This window comes from Malaya genurostris, chromosome 3 (genome assembly GCF_030247185.1).
Source record: "Malaya genurostris strain Urasoe2022 chromosome 3, Malgen_1.1, whole genome shotgun sequence".
NCBI classification, from domain to species: domain Eukaryota; kingdom Metazoa; phylum Arthropoda; class Insecta; order Diptera; family Culicidae; genus Malaya; species Malaya genurostris.
In genome coordinates this window covers 13691237-13699659 of record NC_080572.1, presented here as the reverse complement: position 1 = coordinate 13699659, position 8423 = coordinate 13691237, and positions in this window count along the sequence as shown.

Here is an 8423-nt window from a genome sequence, read left to right as displayed (position 1 = left end):
GTTTCAAAAACTTTTCACTTCTAGCTCAAGATTAATAGTAAACCTAACAACGTGTTCTCGCTAGTATTACTGAATGTTTACAGTGTTATATCACCGATGATCACCGACTGTTATAGTATCTAGTGACGCCATTTTTGCGGCGTGGCCAATTGTCGATCGATCTATTCGGATTCGCAGAAACATGAAAACCAGAACAAATTAGACGAGATACGATGAATGAAAAGGATAAAATATGATTATGAACAGGTCAAAGCGATAAAGATCCACTTCCCGGAAATAGTAATGATTTACAACCGACATTAGTACAAAAATCAGTAAGACTGAATTTAGAAAAACATGAAAAATAAAAAATTCAGAAATGAGAAACGAGCACGAGTCGATAACTACTACGCTTATTGCAATTTTAATGTGTTTCATCGACGAATCGTACCGAAAAAGAAACGCACTCCCGTCTTCAAAGTTTTAAGTTTGAACACAACTGTATTTTGAGATAATTAAGTTGCAGCACACGCCCTACTAAAATCGAAACAGTTAAACTGAATAAAAATTACCTCGGAGGCTAAATAAAAAACATTCAAGTCACACATTGCTCCAAAAAAAAGCTCGAGGCTTAAAGATGCCAAATTCAACTAAATTCATCTTTACGAGCGGATAGCTCATGCTTTGAGTTCTTTGAGAGATGTGACGAAAAAACTGCATTTGCGTACAATTTAGATTACAAGACGTGAAAGTTGACTTCCGGCAGCTTCCGGGATTCCTATTTTTCATTGCTCATAAAAAAGCGGAGTGATCCATTCTTGATAACAGGGACGATCAACGGGCAGATACACATGAAGGAAGGACCCTACTTCCACTTCTAAAATCGCACAAAGGAGCTTTTTTCTGGTCGGATTTAGCTTCGAGCCATCACTCGAAATATGGATTTTAATGGTATGAGGCTAATGAGATCAACTCGGTACCGAAAGACTTCAATCCTTCGAACGAACCGAAGCAATGGCCGATTAAGAAGTACTGAGACATACTGAAGCAGGCGCATCAGTAACATCTTAATGATGTAGAATCGACGGAAGATATGAAAAATGAATTATTGCGCAAAAATGTTGGTCCAAACGTTGTACAAACCCTTATAAGTAGGGCTAAGAAGAAAGTTCGTCTATTTGGATATGGATTCACCCCTATTGTGTAGTTCGATCGAACCGCAATGTTTCCATCGTAGACAAAATGTTGCATTCTGCATCTCGATCGAGTTCGTGTTTTCAATACAGAAGCATTATTCGATCGAAATTCAGAATAATCGAAATAATCCTATTCGATCGAAATACATCATAGGAGTGATTGAAATTGAATAATAAAATGAACATGGAAAAAGCTAAATATTGATTTGATTTCCTGAAAATTTGGAGAGGATAGGTTGATAGGGTCAATTTTGAAATTGTATTGTTATGCAATCTGATTTCGTACACTCTTTAGGTTAAACGAAGGGAAACAGAAATTGTCGGGACGAACAGTGAATAAAACAAACTTGTAAAATCAAAAATGGCTTCTGCAAAAAACCAGTAAATATGATTTTATGTTTCAGGCAGCTGCCGAGAAAAAAATATCGATATTCTAATATTAGTTTAAATTGTGACACGTTATTCAACTAAAAATCAATATACCGCAAAACCATTCTGACAGATTTATCTGTACCATGAACATTATAATAATAATGAGTTTTCGCGAGATTTTTTTTTCATCAAGATATGTTTATTAAGGCATACTACATTAGTTTTACGGGTATTTCTAATAGCTATTCGAAAAGCGGATAATTTAGTAATTTGTTACATCGCTTCACAGCAATTCTGGGAAAATCCAGCCGTGACTGGTGGATGGGATAACGAGGAACTGTCCAGGTGACGTTGGTACTTTTCGTTGGTGGCCGCATGCTTCTTTTGATGTGAGTTCGCGGAACACACCCCTGGGTCACTAAGATCAGGCGGGTGGTCCGCATGTTAGTCATCGACTTGAGCGGCATTCCTTGGGCGATGAATTTTGTGGAAGAGCAGGAGGGTAACACAGAGAAAAGTAAATGTTGCAGTAAACGGGATTGAAACAGGGGTACGGAAGCGAAATGACTTTGTTCGGAAAATTAGTTAATTAGTTGACATTGAGAAGGTGAAGAGACGGGGCACAGGCGAGCAGAAATAAGTAATAAAGATCTTATTAGTTCCAACGAAGATGATGGACAGACGTGGGATGGGGAGAATCGGGCGGATGTTAGTGTCGAATCTGTTAGTGAAGTGTATTCTTAGCATCAGTCGAGGAATAGGGGCAACTTTCAGAGCTAGTTACAACAGATTACATTTATATTAATGCATTTGTGTCTTAAGGATCTAACGGCTAAAAAACTATTTAAGCGATTTTTTAGAGCTATCGTTCAACAAAATAAATTCAAATGTTTTCCATAATACAAAGCATCATTCGAACAACATTCCGTGAATTTTTTGTGGAAAAATATTGAGAAATAAGCCGGTGAAGAAGTTTTTTTTGAGGACGCTTCTTAGAAATCATGATTTGCGGTGTCCATTCTATCTCAAAAGTCAACTAATCAAAGCAGTATTGTTAAAGTAGATTTTTTTTCTAGACCCGTATGTTTTTGTTTGTTTTTTTTTTTAATCTTTTGAATTTTTGGTGGTTGTTTAGAGTCAAAAATGCAACTTTTCACGAAAAATCCGCCTTTTATAGCTGTTAAACCTTCCCAAAGTAACAAAAAACGAAAAGGAAAACGTTGAAGTCTGACATTTTACATGTAGAAAGTGTGTGCGAAATTTGAAACAAATGGTGAAGTAATTTTCTAATAACGAACTTCCGAAACCTGCTTGCAATGAAAACGCGTTTGAAGTTAGTTAATTATCCCGACTAGCTAACACATCTCGAACCGGAACATCAGGTGGTCTACCTCGGGCCCTAAGGGAGATATTTAATACATGTAGCCCCTCGACTCGCTCTGTGGGTGGTTGGCAGGTAAATATGCTCACAATCACTATTGCGTGTTTGAGCGTTGCATCTACTCACCACGGTACTCACTCTTCAAAGGGAACTGTATGAAACCGAATCACCGATAACCATTGAGGACCCAGGTGAAAAACTGAAAGGTTGGTTCAATATTTTAATCTTATTAAAAGGTACAACCAGAAACTACTTGCGCTTTTGATGGGTTTCGTTGGTGCCGGTCTAATAATGACTGCTTAGAATTTGACTATCCCGGACGTGGCAGTGAGCGGTTCACAAAGAAACCGGCAGCCTGGCTTTCATTACGGCACGGAGTGTGATAGCGTCAGCGATAGTAATGACGACTGAGATTCCAAGAGCATCGGAAATGATGACGGCGTCGAATATTGTAATGGTGTCGGGAATTGGAATAGCGATCCTTGAAGGTAGTTTTCGCTGGGATTCAACGTAGTCGCGTACTTCCGATCGTGGATTATTCGTCGCTTATCGTTCGGTACATGTTTAGCCTGCGAAAACACGAAGTTCGAAGCCCATGAATAGAAGCGAAGCTCATTTCTCCAAACCTGTGAGGAATGAACAACGGGCGGCTGTTTTTGTATTTCCCCACTTGCGTAAGAAGCGATTGCTATTCTCTTCAATTTTGTGTTCTCGGTATTGTGACCTTTGAATTCGCGAAGCTACGATGCGACTTACTTGTCATGTTCTTGATTTTCTATTATTGACCCGAAGTTCGCTGATTTTAGGGCATATGAGACGGTTAGGTGTGCGCTACTAAAGGGGAAACGAGAATTTAGATCGATCCCGAGTAGTCCAGTGGGAGTTCGTAAGGCAGTTTCCGGTTTCAGAATACCCTAACTCGTATCTGAGGGTTAACAGTTTCCCTGATCGATCATTTCAACTTGATTAGTGAAAGATATCAGAGTTGGTGTTGTGTAAGTCGTGATTTCGTAGTAGATTAGCATTCTAACTTCAGACTTTTTAGACGAGACAAAGTTAGAGAAATTATCACTTTTTTGATAGGAGAGCGCAGTTAGGAGATAGTTTAAAGTGCGGAGACTTTGCGTGCAAGTGCGAGGACCACAAAAGGTAATACAAAGGATAACGCTCACACATTCGATCAGCCGTACGACGTCTTTTAATTCCAGATTTTGCGCTTGGTGTTCATTCGTCCTCGTGCCACCATGACTGATCCATCTTCTCGTGACCTTATTGTTCGTTGCCATCAAAACGAACGGACACAGCGACTCCACGTGTCATCTGCGGCCATCGCAAATTCTCCGCGTGTCGGAAACTGCTCCGTTTTTTGTTGCTGGTATTCTGTTTTGAGGTCCAACACTACCAGCAGTTACCCTTCTACCCGAGGACCTCACACGGAGAGCCGCGCTTAGGGGGCGCAGAAAACTTCAGCGACACATCCACGCTGAATTTGGCAGCAGAAGCAGCAATACATTGCACCAACGAAACAGGTAGCAGAAAGAAGTCTGTTCGACTGATAAGAGTGAGTAAACGCCTAAATCCCTGCTCAGGGTGATATTAAAGCTCCGAAATTTTAGTATAGTTCAGAATTTCCACCCGCAATTGCTAGGGCTTTGAACCGGGCTTTGAACTTTGAAATTATTTATGTAGTGTGTCGAATTAATGTTCGAATATAGTTTAGAGAAATAGGAATTCGAATTAATGTTCTAATAAAATATGTAAAGTACTGGGTTAGTTGGTCGAATAAATGTTCGATGTCACTTTGTGTTTCCTGAAGTAATGTGTAGTTTATTCAAGTGAAATTCAATAGCGTTGTCTAGTTAAAGAGTCTCTGGTTTCGCGGTCGTCTTCGTTAGTAGAGATTGGTGTATGTCAATGACATTATGCTTGGAATCCTTCTTTTGCACAGGAATCGTGTTCGTAAACATTCGAGTGAAAACAAGAATGGCTTGTTCTCATTCATTCGAAAGTATGTGTTCGACGAATAGTCGATACGGACGTAAGCAAGCATGATGATACAAAATCAGCGAAAAAAACAAGTCAAAAAACAAATGATATCAAACATTTTTCATTACAACTTAAGTCTGTGCCAGAACTGATAGTTTAAAGTTGGATAGGCGTTGTTCTTATGCATGTACAATGTTTAAAAGTGTGATTGATTCGAACGTAAACGGGAATACGAATTTGATGTACTTTCGAACGTATCGCATACGGCCGTAAACAAGAATGAGGGTGAATATTAATGTATGAAACTCATGGAGGAAATGTAAGTTCCCGTAGCTTTAACAAGAGTCGCCACTCGTTTACGTGTGATACATAAGACAAGAATGGAGCACTTTAAATTGTTACTTATGCAGAGTAGAACTCTTTGTTTGCTCAGTGATTTGAGTTGATTTGCTGTATGACAACAGCCATTCAGTTTGAACTACCAAATAACAGCACCATTTTCATTTGAACTGCTAATGCATTGATGAGTCGAAGACGAATCGTGGAGAAAATGAACGAATTGACTTGCTCTAAATGTTGTGACGAACAGTTCTTACAGTGATTATATTCGCATTCTTACAGTGGTTACACAGTGGCGTCTCGTCCTCATGTGCACCTCATGCACTACACAATTCAAAGAAATAACTGCATCCCCATCCGCATTCAATTATGTTTTAGATTCTCAATTTATTCGATCAAAGCAGGTCGATTGGAATTGAATATAATAACAATGAGCGATTTTGTTTACAGCACAATATGAACAAATTCACTCTAAGCTGCTTGCGCTTGCTGGTCAATAACAGCCAAACGTTCTTTTCATATCGCATTGCTGTAGCAATGGCAACTGGCACTGGCAATTGGCACTCTGAACTCAAGCACTTTGCGTTGTGCACCGAATTGCGTGTAATTACACACATCTCATATACATCCAACTTAAAATTTTAAGTATCTCTTGTCGCAGTGTTAGTGTCGTTTCCGTGCACATTAATTACTATAGAGTTTTAAGGAGAGAACGAATTACCCAGCTCAGTTCTGAGATTCGTTATTCTCTCTACCACTTTTAGCTCTGTGAGAGCTTTTACACGTTCAGGAGAAGCTTTAGTGGCTTACGCTTATGGCAGTTGAAAACAAATTGCTGGCCCTTATTACCGTTCTCACTTCCACTTTCATATTCACTTCACTTCACTTACATGTCACTTCACTTGATTTTCCCTATTACCAGTATTACGCACAGTGAAGTAATCACTGTAGTGAAAAAAATCAACAACCACAAGCCCATTACTTTTTTCTCTGAAGCGACTTCCGTAATAAGAATCTGCATTCATTTCTGTTATTGAAGTAGCAATCGGCTATTCTGATCTCTATTGGCAACAATAGTTTCTAATAGCAACGACCTAGTTGTTAGGAAAATTTAATATTCATTCCAAACTTGTAAGCCGTATGAACCAGATGTTATTTAATAAACCTTAGTCAAGTTCTACAAGTTTTTCTTTCTCGTTCCGGATATCGAATCCCAATAGGTTATGGGCACCACACAGAAGGAGCTGACACATGGAATTCCGCAGTTCCGAGGAAATGGAAATGAGTTCCAGAACTGGAGTTATCGCGTGAAACTATACCTTGAAGCCGCTGGTGTATCAGAAGTGCTCACCGAGAATGTTCCGGAAGTAGCAGCTGAGCGAACCAAATTTATTGAACTAGACCGGAAGGGAAAATCGATTCTGGTGAGTTGCATATCAGACGAGTGCTTGGAAGTCGTACGGAGAAGGCAACTACCAAGGACATGTGGGAAAGTTTAGAAGTAACGTACGCAAAAAAGTCCGTTGCGAGTCAGACGTTGATAAGGAAACAATTGGCACGTCTTCGAATGAAAGAAGGAAGCACTATGCGTAATCATTTGATCGAGTTCGACATCTTAGTCAGGAAGCTCAAGACAGCTGGTGCCACACTAACTCAGAGTGATTTGGTGTCTCAGCTGTTTTTGACGTTACCGGATTCATTTGACCCTTTGGTGACAGCACTGGAGAATGTGAATGAAGAGGATTTGACCCTAGATCTGGTAAAACAAAGACTACTTGCTGAAGAATCGAAACGTTCGGATCGTGAAGAGAATATTGGTGAAGAAAGTCCGGCCGCGTTTTCTGGAAAAAGTCAGAGGCAATTTAACGGAAAGTGCCACAAATGTGGAGTTCGTGGACATATGATAAAGGACTGCCCGCAGCATAATAAGGAAAATCATAACAGTAATTATAATAAACCAGGATACAATAATACTAATGGTCGTTATAATGAGCGAAGTTACCAACGTAGAAATCGCGTGGCAAACTGTGTAAAGAAGGATGCAGTGACCTTCATGGCAGACACAAATGAAGTTAAGCGTGGAAATCCTAACAAGGTGGTGTTTAAGTTAGATTCTGGTTGCAGCGACCACCTGGTGAGTGATGTATCAGTTTTTTCATACGTTGAAGCCTTGTTGAATCCAATTGAGATAAAGGTGGCAAAGGAAGGTCAATCAATGATAGCTGAAACGATTGGGAACATCAATGCTATCAGTAATAAAGATGTTATGTTTTACATGAAGGATGTTCTTCTAGTCCCAAACTTAAGGGAGAACTTAATGTCAGTTAAAAAAATGGCGCTTGCGGGAATCAATGTTATTTTTTCTGGAAATTCGGTAGTCTTGAAGAGAGATAAAAATGTTATTGCAACCGGAAAAATGATTGGCAGTTTATATGAAATCGAACTAACGTTGGACAAAGCTTGTGCCAACAGTTGTGAGAAGAAATCTGTAAAATTATGGCACAAAAGGTTGGGACATATTAGCCAACATGGTATGGACATTATGATTCGTGAAGGAATGATAGCGGGTATCAAGAAATCGTCTGTAATTGGTTTTTGTGAACCTTGCGTTCAAGGAAAACAGTGCCGTGAGCCGTTCAAAGGAACGCGTCATCGTGCTAGTCGACTTCTGGAACGTGTTCATTCTGATGTATGTGGGCCAATACATCCTCCTGCCTGGAATGGTTCAAAATACATAGTTTCGTTTATAGATGACTACAGCCATTTTGCCATGATTTATTTACTGAAAAATAAATCTGAAGTTTTCGAGAAGTTCTGTGAATATGATGCGTCAGTATCGGCAGCCTTCGGCTTGTCAATTTCCAAGGTAACTGTTGATCAAGGAACAGAATACTGTTCAAACGCACAAAAAGAGTTTTATAAGAAGAAAGGGATCCAATTAGAAGTGACTGTTGCATATACTCCGCAACAAAACGGTGTTGCAGAAAGATTCAACAGAACTCTGCAAGAAAGAATTCGAGCTATGCTGATTGACTCTAACGTACCGAAGAATCTCTGGTGTGAAGCAGCTTTGGCATGTGTTTATGTGCTGAACCGAAGCCCCACAGTTACGTTATCTGATGGTGAGACGCCTGCAGAGAAATGGTATGGAAGCAAGCCCGATCTAGATA